The 21,688-nt window shown below is 42.5% G+C and overlaps 1 long non-coding RNA gene across 1 annotated transcript; it reads left to right on the top strand.

The window, feature by feature from the left end:
• Positions 1-656: 656 nt before the first annotated feature.
• LOC116076396 lies at positions 657-21,554 on the top strand. The gene is made up of 3 exons (XR_004112929.1): positions 657-743; positions 16,770-16,921; positions 21,517-21,554. It is a non-coding gene; the product is annotated as an uncharacterized LOC116076396 (long non-coding RNA).
• Positions 21,555-21,688: the final 134 nt, after the last annotated feature.

Here is a 21,688-nt window from a genome sequence, read left to right as displayed (position 1 = left end):
AGGTCATTTTCATTACATGATTTTTCTTACTAAGACTAGGTCTCATGTAGCCCAAGCTACTCGTGAACTTGCTACATAGCTGAGATGACCTTGAACTACTGATCTTCCTGATTCCTCTTGCACACACAGATTACAAGTGCACACCCTTTTTTTGTGTGTGTGGTATTGAGAATTGAACCCATCTCCAGCTTGATTTTTGGCAAGCTCTCTACCAACTGAGCTAAATGCCCAGCCCTGAACACTTACATCGTAAAGAGAGTTCTGTTCAAATGCCCTAGCATCTTGGGCTCCCATTGCCTCTCCTTCATTGTTTAACTCCAGCACTTCTTCCTTGGTTTTGCTCATCTCTTGGTGCTGGTGTTTTTCCCTTCCAAGCTAGTACAGTGAATTTACAATGTGTCTCTCACCCTGCCTACACTGCTGTTTTTATTTGCTTAGTTCTTTTATTTCTCTAGGAACAGTTCATCCCAACCCATGTACACTTTGGTCTGTAAAAAGGACTTTGTGACAGGCCTCATTAGAATATTCTCTCAAGCTTAGTGAATGTGAAAACATTTCCATAGCTAAGAGTGATGTGTCTGACGCACAAATGTACCAGCTGGAATTAGCATAAAATCGAACACAGAAACTGTTTGTGGCAACGATGCTTCAGAAAACCTAATGATAAATCACGTTGATCTCCATCAATTGTGACTGGATTTCATCAGCCAGGGAGGCACCCTAGTGTACAGAGGAAGACGGATGTGAGTACCACACTGCTCTGGCTTAGAATCTTGTTTACATCCATTACTGATGAGGCTTAGTCAAGCTACTGAATTTCTCAGAGCTCCGTAGAGATTGCCATCTCTGCCTGCATTAGACGGAACTCTTTGATAGCAAGTGGCAGAAATAGAAATCAAAGTAGCTTTTCCAGAAAAAGGTACTAATGGGCTCATGTAACTAAAAACATCCAGTGCCTTAGGTGTGACGGGATTCAGGGGCTCAGAGAATAAAGTTACATGGTAGGTTCCAGTTTCAGTGTCTAGCTGCAATCTTGCCCTCCCCAAAAGGAGACATTGAGACTTCATGCAGTAACAAAGCAAGCAGTCAAGAGCTTAATCTGAGCAAGCAAGAGAGTCAGAGCATGTTTCTTGCCAAGAATGCAGCCTGGTCCAGTTGCTTCACCATTGCAGCAGCCTGGGGCTTGTGTCGCTCCTCTCGTGGTTAGTTATTCTCCACCCCTTTCATCCTGTCCAAGGTAGGCACTTTTAGAAACACAGGGTGCTTTTCTTAGAAACCCAGCGCACTCAGAGTTCTGTGTGTTTCAAGTACATACATAAGGTGCAAGAACATGTATGGGGACTTAGTTGAAGGTTCGTTGGGGGTGGGGGGGGCAAAGAGTAATAGCATTCCACATGCTCCTTTGGCAGGGAAGCCACTGAAGCAGTTTAAGCTGACCTAGCTAGAGTAGATCACTCTATGTTAGTTGTTGCTGGTGTTGTTTGGTTGCTTTGGTTTGACATCATTTCAAGGCCTTAAGCTGTCTCAGTGGAGAAGACTGTCAGTAACTATGTTTATGCCTTAGTTGAAAGATGGTCTTGGTCAGTCCCTTCTGGAGCTAAGATCTGCATAGCAGTAGACTAGCAATCTTTACAGGCAAGCCACAGAAACGTAATTGCGGAAAGGTCATCTATAGCTATTGCAAGAGCTCTTTGCAACTCTGGACTCCAGAGGGAGGTCATGTGAAGTCTCACTTTTTTGCGACTCTTTTGGCCAGAGGGTCCATTGTGCCATTTAAGAAACGGAGTGTTCAGACAAGCAGAGTGAAATCCAAGGTGAAGGAGCTTCACAGACTCACTTTGCCATATGGATGATATAGGATTGCTGTGGGATGGAGGCGTCATCTTTCTCCAAAGAAAAGAGCATACTCAGGAGTACTGGTGTCCTGAGCAGGTCCAGAGCAGAGGCAGCCATTGTGTTCCATTGAACCATGACTGCCAGAACTGGCCACAAGCTCTCTCTTCTCCTACCCTCTCCTCTCTTCCTGTCTCCTCCTTTCCCCTACTTCCCCTACCCTATTTTTTCCTTCCCTCTCCTCCTCTGGTTTCCTCTATGTCTTTTCCCTCTCTGGGTTACATCAGTGGTTAAATAATGCAATATACATAAAGTGACCAACAGCTAGTAGGAAAACACTTCTTTAAAATAGCACCACCACGTCTTCTGATTTTTAACCATTTAGTTGACTTAAGGACATTTTATTCAGCAGTGACTAAGATCTACTCTAAGCATGCTTTTTGAAACAAGAGAGATGAAAAGTCTGGCTTCCTCTAAGGTCTCTTTCCTCAAACAACACCCTCCAGTCTGTGCAGAGGGCTGGGACTTTGACTTCCTCGCGGTCCATTATTTATTAATAGAATGTAGGAAGGTGACAGTAACCCACTGCTTCTTAGTAAGTAAGCCAAACGCTGTGGTAAGAAAGACACTGCTCTGTGTTCACGTCTATTTCTATTCGAGAAGTTTCCTGTTTGTTAGTTTCACATTCAGCAGGTTAGCAGTCATCAGTTTAACACTAAGAACTGCTCTTTTTAAACAAATGTAGACATCTTCAAACCAACACAAAGGAAATTAAGATTTTTTTCTTCCTGTTATCAATTTAAGAAGCAGACTGGTTCAAACTGGTACCACGACACACTAGTTCCATAATATTAGATACCTGATTCACTTCTGCCTTTCTGTTTCCACATTCTCAGAGTACAATCTCATGTTCTTTTTTTCAAGAAAGCTGCCAGCATTCTAACTATGTTCTCCACAATTCAGGCAGATGAGAAGGAAAACCAAAGTGCAAAATTACTAATTTGATTTAGTCTTCTTAGAAGTAAGCGTTCGTTTCCGACGCTCCACCCTGTAGGAGGCGAAAGACATGCCATGGGCAATGAGCAGGCTCATTCACATCAACACTAGCAACATTTCTAAGATCTTCATCGGATGGAAGCTTCCAGTCTTTAAAGAAAGGAAAAATCTGGAAACCTATTGTGACAGCAGAACTGTCATGTACGTTTGGCTTCACGGTGTGATGTGCAAAGAGATCAAAGCTGTGGTGGCCTTCACACCTGTGGTGGCCTTCACACCTCAGTTCCAAAGCCTAAATCATCCGGTGTCACTGTGGGCACTGTGACTGGGAAGGAGACCCTTTCAACACTCAGCCAGGTGCCCCATGCTCGCTCATGTAGTTGCTCAGCATCCTTCTCATGGCTTCTCCATCTTCTTCCTCTGTACTTACCTGGTATCGATTATATCATCAAAGGCAACAGTTTACACATGTATCTGGGAAGCAGATTGCACATTAAGTAGCCACTCATTATAATGGGCTCAAATATATCTTCTAATCTGGTTGCCATCAAATTTGCCTATAACACTGACTTGCTTAAAACAGGAGGGTGGCTCACTTTTACCACTACTTGGTCAAGTTGAGGAAGTACCACTGTGACTTTGACAATCTTTAGCAAGTCCCTTTCCTCGATGCCTGTTTCAATTCTCTGCGTTCTTTTATGTTTTTAGGGCCACCCTAAGGCCCACCTTCAAGCAGCTCACACATGGTCACAGACCTCAGCCCTCTGTCCATTCCCTGAGAGCCTAGAATACATACTCGGCATTTGCGATGAATTGTTCTATGTGGTTATTGTCTTCCTCTGTTTGTGTTTCCTATCTCCATGACTGAATTTAGGGACACTAGAGAGCCAGGAAGTGTTATCAGTAACTGCATCAGAACACCTGGCATAAAACTGGCTTCAGTGAATTACCTATCAATACGGCCAATCAATGAAGATCAAATGCTGGTCCAAGGCCAGGGTTTCCTAATTCCCATTCATTTCACCCACAGGGTCAAGTGTAGTTCACAAGCAAGCAGACGCTGAGCCTACAGGTAATCAGTTCAGCAAGGAAACGAAGTTTCTCCTGCAACAGCTGTGAAACCGGCAGAAGACCTCAATAGGTCTCGAGGGGAGGGAGGTTTAATAGCTTCACATAGGAAGTAACTTTGAGCACAAAGCTCAAAGTAATCAGATAAAGACTAGAGACAGAACCTGCCTGGAATTTATATGCTTGCCTTGGGACCCAACCCGGAAGCCTTGTCTCCTGTAGTCCAGTCTGGCCTCAAATTCAATACGTAGCCAAGGATGACCTTAAACTCCTGATTCTCCTGCCTTTACTTCTCTGGAGTTCTGGGATTATAGGTGTGTGCTACTATACCTGGCTCAGAATAGGTATTCTATCAAGAGAGGTGGGAGAAGTGTCCTTAACAGAAAAGTTTGCAGCATGTTCTTTTCTTATTGTTATTTTTTAATTAAAAATTTTATTGAAAATGTTTTTCCATACAATATATTCTGATCATGGTTTTCCCTCCTTCATCTCCTCCCACACCCTCCCCATCTCCCCATCCAGGCAATTCCATGCTCTTTCTTTCTTTCTTTCTTTCTCTCTCCTTCTCTCTCTTGTGGTTTCTCTCTCTCTCTCTCTCTCTCTCTCTCTCTCTCTCTCTCTCTCTCTCTCTCTCAAACAGACAAAAAAACAGAATAGAAAAAAGTAAAAGCATGAGAAACATATACACACATATATATACACACACAAAACCATAAATATCACACAATCAGAAATAATACTGTATAAGCAAAAGACCAGTAATTACAAAACAAAAAACAAAAAACAAAACAAAACAAAAGAAAACATGAGACAAAGAGCCTCCAAAAACACCATTGAGTTTATTTTACTTCTGGCTATCAATTGTAGGGCAGGGGGCCTGCCCTTAGGTGTGCTTTATGTACCTATCATGATTCCATTGAAGAAACCTATTTTTCCTTTCCAATCAGTTTGACATTCTTGATGCCCAGCTTCTGGGTTAGGGATGGGAGCTCATGCCTTCCTCCCTTCTCAGTGCTGGGACCCCATCTGGCTTGGATCACTGCAGGCCTGTTGAAGGGTAAGCATGTTGCTGTCTCGGAGCATCCCACATCTCCATCACCACATGAACTCTGCACCAGACTGAGGGAGAAACAGATTTCTGTACAAAATGAGGCTGGTAGTCTTGACCCTGGGAATGCCAGCCGTGGGCTTTTCCCATATAAAGATTTGTGTGATTTGACAAGGCTCAGTCTGACCAATGTAAATGAGTGGAATCCTAGCAATACAGATGAGGAATGAGAATATCTCAATTCCTGTAGAAGGATACAGGGACATGGTACATGGCACATGGTATATAGCTCAGGTTCGGTGTGGAGGCAGACTACTAATGTGCATCCACATTCTTCCAATTGAGAAAACCTGTCATGTGGCCACACGTCTCCTGTCTGCAATGGGAAGAACCCTTCCCTCACATGTAGTCAGCATGAGGAGGTAGATGAATCAATGCCCACAACCTCCCTAGAACTTCTCCAGGCCCACATGTGTCAAGAAGTCAGCAAGGATTGTCCAAAGGTCAGCAACAGCCATGTCCTCATCATCATCACTGAGAAAGCACAGCTACGTCTTTGCATTGTTTGCTGAGTGGCAGAGCTTGAGAGACGAGGTTCGAGTGTCATGGACTGAAAGAGCATGTCCTCCCAAAGGTCATGTGCAGGAGTGCCAACTTCTGATTCCAGTGGGATGTCATCAGAGGTGGGACCGATGGGAAGTCCTTAGGTGAGATGACATCATGAGGGTGAGGCCTTAATGACAGAGCAGCTTTGTAACAATAGCAAGAAAGAGCCCTCTCATGGCAAGTGAGGACACAGTCAGAGGCAGTTGTTTCCAAACCAGAATGTGAGTCCTCACCAGATCCTGCCCCAGCTTCCAGGACTACACAGACAAGCTTTCTGTTGTTTAAATGTCTGGTTATGACAGCCTTGGTTAAGGCCACGCCTATGGAGGAGAAGAGAGACACAAAGGCAAGAAGGGGAAGGGATGGAGAGGGTGAAAGAAAAGAGGAGAGGAAAGAGACAGATCATTCGTTACCCACAGGTAATTTACAAAGAAATGGATTTGCCTTTGGGTGCTGGTTACAAACTCCTTCACTCAGTCAGACTCAGCACAGTTAGAATCTTAGGGAACAGAAGTGGCTGCGGCAGTGTGGCTCTGTGGTAGGACAAGATTCCAGCTGCACAGCTCTGAGAGTCCCCTCATTCTGTCATCCAGGGTATTGGCTATTGTTCTCAAACTTATATAGGCCACCACTCCAGTTTACACACAAAGACATTATGGCACCCAGAAAAGGACTTGGGACTGCCTCTCTCTGTGTCTCTCTCTCTTGGGCAAACTCAAATGTCTTTCCAGAACCAGTCTCAAGGCTGTCTTTAAACCAATGAGTGAAGGTTGAACAACAGAGCCATCTGTAGCTGGGAGGCAACCATGCCCCACACCCCCATGAGCCCTCATCTTCAAATATTTCTAAGAACTTTATTTGTAATCAGGATACTATGTCATAGTGTCAGACCAAGTCACAGTCCTCAATAGATGGAGACACCTGAGCCATGTGTTCTCCACACATTTTAGAGTATTGATAGATTTTGTTACTGTTGGTGACAATGACACGGGGTGATATTTTCCTTAGCCCCCAATTAAACACATCTTTCTATTTAAGTAGTGGCTTAACACTATGTTAAAATAAGATTTGGGCAATCAGACTCTCTTTGATTGAAAAAAAAACATGCTTTTCTTGCATGCTGACCCTAACTTCCCTGAGGAAAGCATCTAAGCTTTTACAAATTAATTTTTTTTAACATTTGTTTATTGCGTGTAGGTGTGTGTTCACACCTACCAAGATACGGAGGTCAGGGGGTAATTTCTGGTAGTTGATTCTCTTCTACTACCCTATGGGTTCAGGGGATTGAACTTAGGTCATCAGACTAATTAGAAAGCATTTTTACCTGCTGAGGCATCTCCAGTCCTAGGGCTTCTCTAGTTGGCCACATAAAGAAGCTTAGCATGCTCCTACCAATGCATACTTCATGAACTCCCTGGCTCCTGAGATTTCAGTTGTGATTCACATTTGAAATACATGAGGTTCCTTCCAAAGAAGCCCAAGCTTAAAATTCTGATCTATACATGTGGCATATCAAAAGCAACCTACACAATCTTGGTATGTGGGTATCAATAAGACTGAAAACATGGTCTGGCAAATGTATCCCAGAACATGGTAGAGATTAAAAACACAGTATAGGAAAAGACCTCAACTTCAAGTCAGAACATTGATCCTGGAATCTTACATCTGTCACTTTCTTTGAAATACAACCTCACCTTCAAATAAAACCTCAGGCTCCTTTCTTCAGGGAACCTCTATGGGACTAAATGAGATGGTATGTGTGAAAGAAGGAATTTCATACCCCCGTGTGGGTGCAGGCTTCTTACCTATTCTAATCAACCTTTGAATTCTGCCCCTCTGAAATAGCTCAACCGTGTGTCATTGGGGCACAAATGCACAGTTATAAGATTTGTTTTCCTTTAAGCCGACAGAACAACTGGTTGTTACCAGATCCTTGACAACAGTTGGACATACTTCTTCCTTAAGTTAAATGAAGAGATCTGGCAGCCTACAAATGTAGCCTGAAGTAAAGTAACAGGAGAGAATTGTTTTCCTTGGGAAGCATAAAATTTCAACAGAAGGGCAACTTTACACATTTTATATATTTTGTCTGTTAAGTGCAAAGTGAATATAATTGGTTATGAGCTGTCTTGCCCATGGCCATAAAGCACATTAAGTTGCAGAGTAAAATCCTTCAAAAACTATTCATGTTCTTGTCACAGAGTTCAGACCTTCCTGTGTGGTTCGGTCTTAAATATATTTTGAAAAATGGACTTAACAGTGGATTCTTCAAAAGGGTAAGGATGGGTTGTGACACACCCGCGACATCTAAATAGTCCACCCAGCTAAAAATTGCTATAGATGGTACTGTGGGTGTTCCTATATGTTGCTAGCATGGAAATGAAGCCTGGGACAAGGCAAGTGTATGAGGAGTCAATGATAGGAGAAATGCATCACTATTGATGTCTTCCATAGATTCAATGCCTAGCAAAGTAGCATTTGTGGAGGATTCAGAGACAAAAAGCTGAATTCTTCCCAACTTATCTACCAGAAACAATCGCTGTGGCATACTGTGATTGCTCAATGGCCACGGTGATATTGCTGATGTTCCTGGTACCTTTTCACTTGGGAATTATGGTGCCAATATGTAAAATACAAAGCCTCAAAGAGGAGCTAGGGAAACAGTAAACATTTGGGCTCACTGTGTATCTATGGGAAGAAATGCTGCTGCTTTCTTCATTCTTGGAATTTTAAAATATGTCCTAATTGAAATAGAATTATATGGTTCTCTCTCCTACTTTTCTCCTTCAGACCCTCCCAGCTGTCTTCTCTAGAACTCGCCTTCCATGAAATCCCCTTCTCAAGTTCATAACCTCTTTTTCTTTGATTTTTATTGTTACTGCACATACATACCTACATCATACATGTATGTGTGATTGCGCATACATGTACACACACCTTGCTGACTCAATGGATGTCATTTGCATGTGTATGGTTTACCATTTCAGGGATGACTACACTGAATTGGATAACCAACATGGGAGATCATTCTGAGAAAGGCTGATCCTCCTTCTCCCAATAGTCATTGATTCCTAGAAGTTTTCTGTCTAGAGGGAGGTCCCAGAGCAAATTTTCCTCTTGCTTGTTAATATGTCTATTGATGTTATTATTGTTCCTATCTTGATTGTGAAGCCATTTCTGGGAGACACTCTTTCGTAGAAGAATCCTGGTATTTTGACTTTGACCATCTTTCCATCTCCTCTTCCATGTAATACCTGAGTCAAACATGGATGCAGGAACTGTCATGTAGATGTATCATACATGGATGTAGTAGCTGTCATGTAGAAGTATCAATTAGAGTCAAGCTCTCCAGGATCTCTTGATCTCTGCATCATATCCAGTGAAGCTGTCTCTTAGAATTAGACATTAGTTAGTTCAGCTAAAGATTAGAAGCCAGAAAAAAAAGAAAGACTCCCCAAATGGTTCATGGGCAACTTAGGAAAGGCCATCTGTGGAGAAGTAGAGTGCCATCTATACAAGAAAGTTCTGTTTGGGAAGCTCAACACAGGAAAGGATGTTAAGTCTGTTACTAAAGTATGGCTTGACTTCCAAAAGCAAGAGTGGAGATCCTTGACTTGGTAATTGTGTGGGTGCACAGTTACTGTAATATGGGGAGCCACTTCTCTGTGCCTAACACTTCAGAATACCTTTACTCAGCATATGCTAGACAAATGTTGTGGAGGCACTTCGCTCAAATGTCATTTATAAAGATATTTAAACTGGAACTTCATAAGCTAAGAAATGAAATGTTAAACAAGGATGAGAAAAGGAACTTCAGTTAATAAGTTTTCTCCATTCATAGGAGTGGAAATCATGTCAACCACCAATGCCTTAACAAGACACAGAGACTCCCAGTGCCATAATGTCCCTGCACCCACAGCACAACACTGACCTGGCTGGGTGACAAGTCAAAGGATGTATCAGCTGACAGCTTCTGTACAGATATAATCATTGTGGTTGGATATTAGACAGCCGTGCTCTGCCCTTAGTGTGAAAAATATCTCCACTGGTCATAGGTCTGACAGGAAACTACTTGATGCCGTAAACATGTGACAATAATTGACCTGCAACCAGGGATTTTCCAGAATAATCTATACTCCAGTAGTCCCCAGAAAACGACCCAAGTTCAGTTGCCTCAGTCTGAGAGGTTGTCAAGTGACTGAACTGTCTGTTTTTCAGTTAACGGTTGCAATTTGTGCACACAGTATACGAAAGCTCAATGCCCCCACCATACTCCAAACTACATATGTGTGTGTATATGCATATTTATACACACATATATAAATAACACACATCCATACAGGAATGTGTAGTGTTTAAACACATACGCGCTCAACTTGCAATGTGCCATATTTGTTTCTACTATTAAGCAAGAGCAGAGATGTGCTGTGAGGCTTCCTACCTGGATGATGATCACTGGCAACCTGTATACATTGTTCCTAAGCCCTAGCCCTGCAACATGGAGAGGCATACTGAGAATGTGATGCTCCTGTGCATGCTCACAGATAGCACCTAGTCATGATGGTTGTATCTGAGAATTTGTTACAGCTTTATTCTAGCTTTCCTTAAACTATAGTCATATCCATGTGTTAATGCATGGGAGCAAAGTGACTAGTCAGATTGCCATGAGTATGATACCCAGATGCAAGGATAAGGCTACGAGCTGATAGGCCAAATGAGAGCAGAGGACTGCGAGGTTGGAGCCTGAGTTATGCATGAGAAGGAGGGGAGAGGTGAGTTAGGACAGGCGGATCATGAAAAGCCACCATTCAGTTGGTGCTCTTCAGTGAAATATTATAGAGCATCGACTCGAACTCAAGGCTAAGCCTGAATTCTGCATCTCCTGCTTAGAACTTGTGGACTGAACTCTTATACTGTCTATCTATCTATCTATCTATCTATCTATCTATCTATCTATCTATCTATCTATCTGTCTGTCTATCTCTTCCCCACAATACACATGAGAAGAGGACCATATTCTTCCTAAATGTCTAAAAAGAATGTTCTTAATAACATGTGGCATTTGTTGAGTGCCTGTTCTACAAGAGGCACTGTAGCAACCAGGCCGTCACACAGGTTATTGACCCTCAAATTGATGCTTCAAATGAAGAAAACCCTATTGCCTTTCTTCCCATTTGAACCAGAATCAGAGAGTAGACTGCCCTGGATGAGATGACTTCCTCAAAAGGATGAAGCTAAATTTTAAATTTGATAGGATGATTTTAAAGCTTGTGCTTTACACACTAAGCTACCACCTACACTGTATATACTTTATCTTAGTTTAACTTGGCTCCTGTATGTAATAGTCAGCCAAAAGAGATCCAGAAGACATGAACTATGTCATGTGACACAATCTACAGAAGGGAAATGATGCTAGGAAAAGTGACAGAGCCCAATCCAGAAATAATTGTGCTCTGCAGAGTAGTCTGCATTGCTCCAGCCAATATAGTGTTCTGCACAAAAAAAACCAAAGTATGGAATCAATACAGGCCTTCATCAGTGGCTGTGAGTTTTAAGAGTATTTGACATGATGGGGTGCTATTTAGCCTACAGAGAAAAGAGATCTCTTCACTTGTGTTTACACAAAATAACTAGAAGGATGTAATACTGCATAAAACATCAGACACAGAAAGGCAGATGTTACACGACCTCGTTCATATATGGGATGTAAAAAAAATAAGTTTACAGAAGACACAATAGATTGGGGCTGGGGTGGAGATAGGGAGATAGTTGGGAAATATTGGTCAAAAGGGTGAACAATTTCATTTGAACGGGAGGACTAAAGACAGGAGATCTATTGTGCATTGGATAAAACCCATAGTTAATAATAGGGATTGTATTTTTTTAAGTTGCTGAAAGTAGAGACATTTTCATCGTGAAAGTGTTAAGTGTTTAAGGTAGTATGCATGAGTGTCAGCTCACCTAGGCATCCACAAAGCATGCATATTTTAAACATCATGTACTCGATAAATTTGTTCAAATTTGTCAATTAAAAATAATTAAGGTGCTGGAAAATAGCTCAAGGAAAAGTGTGTACCTAGTTGGAGACCATACTAATGCCCAGCACCGACTGACAATAATAATAACTAATAATTAAGTATACTGAGCCAGTACCATGCTTTGAAGCTCAGGCAGTACCTAAATTCATTTGTCCCCTCTCTTTTTTGAGTGCTGGGATTACAGGCTTGGCCTACCAGGCCTGGCTGGATTGTTTTAATGAAAGAGATATGAAGAGTTCTTCCCCATGCTTTCTCGGGGGTTGGGAGAGGTGCTTCTTCATCGAAAGGAAGCTGACCCCAGGTGTGGCTGTGCTTCAGTTGCTAACCAAAAGCTCATGCTGGTCTCTCTGACACTTCCTGACCTCCATCTACACCCCTATAATTTCACGTTATGCTACAGTTGGTGGCCTTTATGTTCAGAGCAGAGTCACTGGTGGGTGTTTGTTTATTAAACCATCTGTGATTGAGTCAGCAGGTGAGAAGTCTAATTCTAGCAGCAACTGACCTTGACTTCAATGCAAAGGGCAACCTCCATTGGTGTATCAATTAACCCAAACAGGAAGGCAGAAGAAAGGAAGGGTAGCCATGGAGGCCATTTGTTCTGTTTAACTACCTCAGCTCTTCAGACAAGAGGAAGACAGCTAGTGCTTAAGATTTCTGTCCATCTGTTCCTTAGAAATGTTGTCATTTATAAATGAAAGGACCACTCTGGTCTTCCCCTGCCTGTGACATTGGCACCAGGACACACCCTCTGCACAATGGCCCTTGTTGAAGGCAGAGCCCACAGGAAACCTGTCACCCCAAACAACTGTCACATTCTGTTGTGATCAGTCATAGGAAGAATTGCAGTGCCCTCCCCCAGCACTGGGGATGAGTTGATGGTCACCAGACTGAAAAGATCTTGCCTTGTCTGCCAACAACAGGGGTCTGTGCAGCTGCCCGGCCTGGGCAGCTGGGGCTGCTGGAGGGTCTTCCCGCCCACTTCCTGTGTCTGGCTTTGATTTCTCGGAGGGCAGATGGTCTTACTCCAGCATCCTCCCAGATTCAGTCAGACAAAAACAAGTCCAAAGCTACCCTTGCTTGTCTGTTTCTCCTCTGGCTTTGTGTCACCCTCTTCTGAGGCATCTGCATTCAGTTCTTTCTGTTTTAGAATGGTCTGGTCGGGAAGCAAAGGCCAGGAGGCAAAATGTGTAGATAATAAAAAAGAACTCCAAGTAATTTTTGTTTGGAAATAGCTTACTTGAATGCAGGTCTTCTTTTGTTGCTATTTGGGTTTTTTGAGTGGCTCTCATGTAACTCAGGCTAGCCTCAAACTTGCTTTGTAGCTAAGGATAACCTTGCATTTACAATCCTCCCATCTCGACCTCCTAAGTGTTGGGATGGCTGGTAGGTGTCTCCATGCCCACTGTATGACGTGCTAGGGATCCAACTCATCCCCATCTGAGTCCCGGCCTGCAGGACTGGGAGGGGGCCTGAGCATTGACTGGGAGTTTGAGTTGCTGCCCTGGTTACTCTAATCTGCAGCAGAGCTGGAGAATCTGATCCTAGCTAGTGGTTTTCAAAGTTGACTGCACATCAAAAGCAATGAGGGGAGACTAGGAAAGCTGAGAGAGCTCAGTGCCCTTCCCACCTTGAAAGTGAGTTGTGCTAGAGCCTGGGTATATGTAGTTTCCTCCCTCCCTCTCTTCTTCCTTCTCTGTTTTCCCCTTCTCTTCCCTTCCAAGGATTTCATGGGTGTTTTTCTTGCTAATACATTGTCCTGTTTTTCCTGGTAAATTTTTTCATAGTTAACAACCACATCTGTTTGTGGTATGTAACATGATGGCTTGCTGTGTGTACAGGTTGTAGAATGGCTCCATTGAGCTAATTCACATGTGTGCTGTCCCAGGCTTACCTTCCCTCAATTCTCACCAGCGCCCACACTTGCAGTACCTCTCTAAGCTGGGGTCCTAGGTCACATGCTGAGAATCAGCTCTCAGAACTGTCTGGCTTCCCCAACCCCATTCACTCAAGCTTGGCACAATGCATTGCTGTTAACTAATTTGCATTTCTCTTTTTGGCACTAAAATCTAAGGATACTAGCTCCTTTAGAAAACATAACAACAACAAAACCCCAAAAGCAACCTACAACAACAACAAAACCACAATCTTTCTTTGGTCTTTCTATGTTATATGGCAGATGTTCAATAAATGGTTGTGCACTGAGTAACTAAGGGCTGGTTTTGACAGTAAAAGACAAGCATGCAGGAAAGGTCCAGCCATCTAAGACATCTGATCTAATAACAACCCCACGTTTCAGAGCTTTCATCTAGAGGGGGAGGGCTTATGTCTTGGGATCTGGTGGGAGGGCTGGCATGGCAAAGCACTCGTCAGAACACCAGAATAAAAAGGCTTTATGCAAAAGCAGATTGTATGACATTACATCAACAACTCTCCTTTTAAAACTGACATTTAATGAGTATCTCTATCAATAAAGGCCTTTTAAGAGCTCTCCATAAAATGTTGTGAAAAACGAGAACATTTAAAATACAGGCCAACAATGAACCCCATTCAAACAGCTTCCTCATACGCTTTCTCCAGTGTCCTGGACTCAAACAGGCTCACTTATTCTCTGCTGGTAAAGTTGGCACATGCTAACCATATTGATTGTCTGATTACAAATAGAGCCCGTGGCAATGAGGGCTTACAAGAGGAACCCATTTGTCCCTCTGGGTTATACATGGATGTCAGACTTAATACACGTTCAACCACAAAGCAATGGAACCAGGTAGTAAAGTGTGATCCCCAGAGAAATTAGACTCCTGTGCTGCACAATAAGTTCGTTGTTTCATGTGAACCTCGAGAAGCGATTCCAAAGAGATGTTTAAACAAGGGTTTACTAATCCTTACTAATTTCTAAAGTAGCTACTCTCCAGGAAGAACGAACCGCCTCTTGTTCTTCATTGATCTATAGACCATTAAACAGCAATAATGTGAGAATATGTGGCCATAGTTCTTTTGGAGTCTAAGACCCAGAACTGGCAATGAGATAGTTTGGCAGAGGGATAGAATTTGCATGGGGGAGTGGGGAGTTGGTTGCTGTTATTTCTGCAGCCTTCTGCTCAGATGACCACTAGAAAGGCAGGTTTGTCCCTATGATGCAGAAACCAGTCCCTGGAATAGTACCCTGGTGCTATCATTAACGAGATCAGGGAAAACCCAATATGAGAGCTCCTTTGAGTTTTCTGGTCACTCTGTTTTCACTGTAGCTCTATGCCTCTCCATGCCTCTGTTTCCTACCATTGGATTGGATTTTGAGATTGAAAATATCAAGATACTTGGATGTTGACTTTTTAAATCGAGTCTATCACTGTTGAACTGCATTCCAAGCCACTGTTGGCAAATGACCAATGGATTGGATGTGATCCAGCTAGAGATTCTATAGACTGTGCTTGGCTTTCCTTTTTAACAATCAAAGGTGGGGAGATACCCAGGGGATAGGGAGCTCCACCCACTCGGAGGAGAAGGAGCGGTGGTTTGAGGGGAGGGACTGTGTGAGGAGGGGGAACAGGGAGGAGGGGGCAGCAATCAGGATGTGAATAAGGTGAATAAATAAATAAATTAATGGAAAAAAAGAAAAGCAAAATTTACTTAAAATAAAATTTATTGGAATTTAGAGCCCAGAGTGTAGTCAAGCAGAAACAAGTCCCTGCAGGGGTCTACTTATATTAGCACCTCTGCCTTCATTGCTTCCTCATTCCATTGCATGAGAAAGCTGTAAAATGCAGGTAGAACTGTTCTTAGCCTTGTTGGGCCCATACCCAATGTGGAAATGGAGGCCCATCTATCTTATGTCTAAATATTAGAAGGTAAGACTTGGGAGTGCTCAGCTGGCAAAGTGCTTGCTGTGCAAGCATGAGGATCTAAGTTCTTTCTTCAGGAACTCTGTCAAAAGCTGAGCATAGTCGTATGCACTTTGTTGGGGGTGGACAGATCTCGGGAGCTGGCTAGCCAGCTAGCCCAGCCTAACGGTTGGACCCCAGGTCCCAGGCAGCAATGTCCTAGTTTCAAAAACCAAAGTGAGTATTCCTGAGGAACATCATCTGAGTTTGACCTCTGACCTCCATACACATGGAAAGGTGTACAAGTACCTGCACACACACAAGCACACATACCACACATACCTGAACACACAAAAATATTACACAGTACACATTAACATACCTGAAAGCAAGCAGATGCTTAATAATGAATATGTCCCCCTTTCCCTTCTAATGACAAAAGAGTTTAAATTTAAAACCTATTGTTCTCATACAATTTGAAAACCCAAAAAAGATCAAAGACAACTGAATGTAATGAACCTGTGTATATCTGGTTATTCATGCCAAATATGAGTGATTAATTAGTTAAAGAGCATCATGTATTCATTCCATGAAATTAACTTTGTCTTTATTCCAGTACTTCACATAATTTTATTCCATTATAATAATGTCCTAAAGTATTAAAAATTAATATACCATTAGATCTGAAATGTATATTAAATTTGATTATATTTTAATCAAAAGTATAAACCAAAACCATCCTAGAATATAAAAACATTACTTTTCATGTTTTCAATGTTATTTTTTTCTCCTTCAACATTCAAAGTATTTTATCAAAATAAAAGGAAAGTGAAAATTATAATTAAGAAGTGGCAAAAAAGGTGGTAAAAAGATGATTAAATAAATCTTGGATTTCATTTATTCTCTACAATGTAATCAAATGTTACTAAATTATTTTTATAAAACATAAACAAATCAGTTCTACAAGGCAGTATGTACTAGTTACCACTGTAAAGAACACAGATGTGCATCAATGCACACTTCATATAAAGCAACTGGACAAGTCCCATAGCTTTGTTTTTATTTTCCTTTTTCTGAACATTCCTACTGAAGACAGGTCAAGGGAAAAGATCCAGATTTGGTATAAGAACATGGCCAGGACTGGCAGGTAGAGGTAGGTAATGGAGTCCTTCCATGAGTAAAGCTTAAGCCTTGTACTTCTGATCTAGGTGGGTTTGAGAACCAGAGCAAGGTCCTCAGTGAGGGACTGGATTAAGTACACCACACATTGACATTGTCCCACGTATGTGACTCCTCGGACTCTTAGCCTATTAGTGCTCCTAAGAGCCAAGTAGTTATAGTCTTTCTTCCAACCTATAGAACTCTAGAAGCCCTGGAAGTTGTGCCAACAATGTGTCTCCTGATCAGACTTGAACCTAACAGAAGGACATGGGACTTGGAAAGCCCTTGGAGGAAATGAGAACATCCTATTACCTGAATTATATGGTGTAATAGACAGCCATCTACAGTGGGTAAGTACCTGTTTCTGAGGAACAACAGTAGGGGTTGTGGAAGGGCTTTGGCTGAGGAATGATAGGAAGCAGTGAGGGAAAGGGGCTGGTGAATGTCATAAGTACCTGGCTAACAGTATTTGAGCAGGGATGGCAGGAGCAGAACCCAGCAGTCAGTCCAGTCCTCCCGACAGGGTCCAGCTGCTAAGCCATTGCCCAAAGCTGTCTGCAACACACACGAATTTACTTATTTAGAGACAAGATGATTCTTTTCTTTAGCAGTTTTCACTTCAATTTACTGACTAGACAGTAAATCAAACCATGAGGACTCCTGGTAAAGCTAGCCATTAATCTACATTACTATTTAACAATGCTGTCTTGGTAGGAGTCATTTCAAATTACTTACTTTAAACATTCAAATCACCATGGCAGTCCCCTTAGTGTGCTGATGGTCTTGCAAAACCACTAGAGAATAAAACTCAGTGTGTGTGTTGCTCTGTATTCTGTCAAGGTGCCCTGATACTCCACCCTGGTGCTATTTTAACTTCCTCATAGAGGTATAGGCCAGAGGAACAAGAATAAATTCTGAGTCCATCTCTACTGAATTGGTGATATGTTCCAGATTCACTGTAAGGAAGATTTACATTTCTATATTAAGTTTTGTATTTCATCTTATGTAAACTGTCATGGTTCAAACACAAGTCAAATTTACTTGGTTCCTTCTGCATCTATAACATCAAAGAAACCCCCAACATTCAAAAAATAATAAATTATATGTTTGACAAATCCAGCGTGAGAAAATGATGTCATGAGAGTTAAGAACATTGCAGTTTCTCAGAGGAATGTGGCTTCCTCCCCCCTCCGCCCACCCTTTTTTGCTATGTGCAGTCCTATCTCCAGAGTTGAGAGCAAACATGGCAGAAAACTGTCTTCCCAGGTATTGGTTGAGATGGTTAATCTTGGAACCTTGTAACCCCACTAAAACTTACCTGGGGGTGGATAGATGAGGGCATTTCCAGAAAGGCTTGCCTGGAGTGGGCAGACTGGCCCTGAGCATGAGCAGTACCACCCCCATAGGCTGAGTGGGAGCCTGGAATAAACAATAGGAAGAAAGGGAACTGAGGACCACGTTCACCTCTCCTAGCTTCGCAGCTATGAACTTGGTGTGAGTAATGCCTCATGCTCTGGCCACTATGGGTTCCTTAATGGCTTCAAGCCATGAGCCAAAATTAGTCCTTTCTCCCTTACTTCTGACAATCAAATACAACAATAATAAAAGCAACACAGAAGAAGAACATAAGGTAGAAAGACCATAAACGCTGACTACTTCACAAATCCATTTGAAGAATGGAACATCAGAATGTTGAAATAGAAGGCACTTTTATCAAAATCTAACAAACCTCGCGCACTTCTCAGGATTATTTTCCTGATCTCAGTGGAAATGTGCGAAACTCTCATTCAATTAGAACAGACAAGTCTCATTTCTGCTGGGAAATTCAAAATTTCTGAACATTCCACCTATCCTGAAAACAGCAGGAACCATGTGTGGCCTGAAGCACCGCATCTGTATGTCATTGGCTTTCTTGAGATAAATGGTTTTATTTACGGGTTTTGTTGAGATAATGTTTTCACTTTAACTGGTCCTAAATAGACTTGCAGTTGGAAGATAACAAAAGCAGGATGCCTTTTTCCAATTTTTCATTTTGATTCTGGCTGCAGTAAACAATGAGTTTGTCAAAGAGAGGAAATGCAGGTTAACATTCCAGTTGTACAGACTACATTTATATATTCACATCACCATCACCATCATCATCATCATTCACAGAGGAAACTACTCCATGACTCAGAGCCTTAAGTCACTATTACTGACTCTGCCTGCCTTGTCATTCACCCGACCCATGTTTTCATTTGGCTTCCAGCAATAATTGTGCTCTCCTCCCATTTACTTATATTGTCATGGGACAACTCTCCCCAAGCCGAAGTTAAATATGAATTAGAGAGCAACAAGCTTCTGCCTGTGCCCTGGACTACTCACTGCCAACCCTACCTGCCCTTGGGGGTAGGAGGTGAGGAGGCATGGAGCAAGTGAGGAATGCTGCAGCAAGCTCATCTGAAATGCTGCTGCAAGCTCCTTTAATGCCCTCCATCCATGCCCCATTGGTCCCAAGAAACCATCTCTTCTAAACAGCAGTTCCTGATTGACTGCCATGGTCTGGATCAGCAATCCTTGGTCTCTCAGGTAGTCTTCAATTAGGTCCTCCTTCGAGAGATGCCTTTGCGACTGCAAGGACCCCTGTGTTTACATAGAGGTGGCCCCACTGTTCCTCCTACCATAAGCAACTTGAAAGTTTCCAGCAAAAGTTCCCCGGGATTCCCAAGCATTTCTAAGTCTCTGGGCCAAGAATGCCTGTGGATGGTGGAGTGGGTCCTAGCCTGGGAGGTGGAAATGTCTTGTTTGTAGCCGCATCCCTATATAGCCAAGCCCATTGCCTGTCCACAGAGGCATATATGTTCCTCTACTCCTTTTCATTTCTTTCTGTAGTATGGGAACACAGACCATGGCCTTGGCTGTGTCAGAGATGTGTCAGAGTGCTATCAAGCACTCTTTAATTTCAATATTAACTGTCACTATATGATCAAAGTCATGAAGACGCCCTCATTTAACTTGCCATGATCATGGACTCCAAACAGGAAATAAAATGTCCAAACAAGGAAGTTCGTTTTTTGGTTTTTGTTTTCCTCCTGGGGATTGTCTAATGGGGCTGTTAACGAAGACAACTTGATACTTTATGCATTGGATCAGAGCACACAGTGTTCAAATTGCTGCCTCCAGCCATTGACATCCCATCCACATTTGTTGAGGTATTGCAAGGTATTATAGAAAGTGTAAACACAAGCCACATGGTCCTCTTCCCCTGAGACACTTAGTGCTCCCAGAGACAGTACTGAACAAGTTGTAGTCAGGTCACTAGGGACAGATGAAGGGACAATAGGAACAATAGATGCAACAAAGAAAGACACTTCCTGTGTGAGAAAGGAGGGCTGATGGAGTTTGGAGAGAGGGAAGTTGGCCATTTCAGAATAAAAGAAGAAGGAGCCTAGAGAAGAAGAGTCCCAGAAAACAGATGAGAGAGAAAACGGGTCAGATGCTATCTGCCTATGGGTTCCAATGATCCCATCCCCCAGATGCCACCAGTTTTCTGCTTCACATCAACTCCTGGCCAGGAGTCCCTCCTTGGTTATTTTCTTGGCATACTGGATTTCAGCTTGTTCAGGGTCACTGAAATGCGTTGCTCCCTCTGCCCAACTCACTGAACTCAGATGTCCTGACAACTTCCTGACCCTCAAGATTCATCCCCCAGGTGTGACTTGGGGCTCTTGATAATGACCTGGTATTTGTTAAATGGCTGCTAGTTTCCGTGTATGTCTGACATGTTTCACCAAGTTTGAACCGGGGAACAGAGGCTTGAACACAGCCTTCCTTATCCTCACTTCCGGCCATTTCACCTTGGGTTATAATCCCCTTCCCACCTTCTTCTGGGGTTGGTCTGTGTGACCAGTGGGGGATTTCAAAGTGTTAATAAGCCACTTCTAAGCTTCTCTGTAAAAATCTATGGGTTCTGAGTAGTCCTCCTTAGGGGCACCTACCTTGAGGAAAGCCTTTCTAAGCCCCTGTGGTGAGAAGATGAAACCTCCCACCGTGTTAGTGAGCTCAACAGTAAGCCCTTCAGCCCAAGTCTGCAGATTCCAACAGGTGACAGACTGCAGCTTTGTGAGTAAGACCTACCCAGCCAAACCTGACCCAGGCTCTTGACCCTTGGACCCATGGAAGATGGAAACTGTTAGCTGATTTAAGCTCTAAGCTTAAATTTGTAATACAGCAATAAAAAGAAAAAAAAATGTAGTATGGTATGTGGATTCTTTTTGCTATTCTTACTTTGTGTATGTGTGTGAGGTGTTCATATACGTATATAAGTATCTGTGTATGTATATGAACAACTATATGTGCATATGAATATCTGTGTGCACAGGTATACAAAGTCCCCCCTCTCTAGCTTCAATTTATTTAGAAGTACCATCTCTCACTGGGCCTGGAACTCACTGCTATGGCTACTCTAGTTGAGCTGGATTGCCTCTAAAAGACAGGGCTTCTAGGTGTGCCTTCCTGCTCAGTGGACTCGTTTGTCTTGGATTTCGATTCCCAGTCCTCATACTTGCCCAAGCAAGAGTTTTATCCACTGAGACATGTGCCCAGAACCAATTCTGTCACCCTCTGAGGTGTGATTCATATACTGAAGTGCAGAGATCTAGAGCATTCATTTAAATGATTTTGACCGACCATTATATGCAAATGTATAATCACCACTCAAAAAAGGATGTGCCCAGTCTCTATCACCCAGAACATTTTCTGTGTCCTTTTAAGTTAATTATCTCTGGTTAAAAGAAATTGCCTTTTTTTGTTGTTTGTAGGACCAGAGATTACATTGTCTTTTTTTTTAACCATCCCCCAAGTGGAATCTCACCTTAAGAACTGCTTTCTATCCCACTCAGCATCTCTTTTGTTTGGATAAGTCTTGCATAAGTCTTTCCTTTCCCCCCCTTCTTCTTTGACACAGGGTCTCACTGTCATGAAGCGCTGGCTGACCTGGAACTCACTGGGTAGAGCAGGCTGAATTCATAGAGATCTGTGTTCCTCTGCCTCCTGAATGCTGAAAGTAAAGGTATGCTTTGCCACCCTGGGATTTATTTACTTAATTTTATCTTGCTACTAAATCGTATTTTATCATG

Source organism: Mastomys coucha, unplaced genomic scaffold (genome assembly GCF_008632895.1).
Source record: "Mastomys coucha isolate ucsf_1 unplaced genomic scaffold, UCSF_Mcou_1 pScaffold4, whole genome shotgun sequence".
Lineage (NCBI taxonomy): Eukaryota > Metazoa > Chordata > Mammalia > Rodentia > Muridae > Mastomys > Mastomys coucha.
Note: the sequence above shows the minus strand (reverse complement) of the source record. Positions and strands in the feature narration are given on the sequence as shown.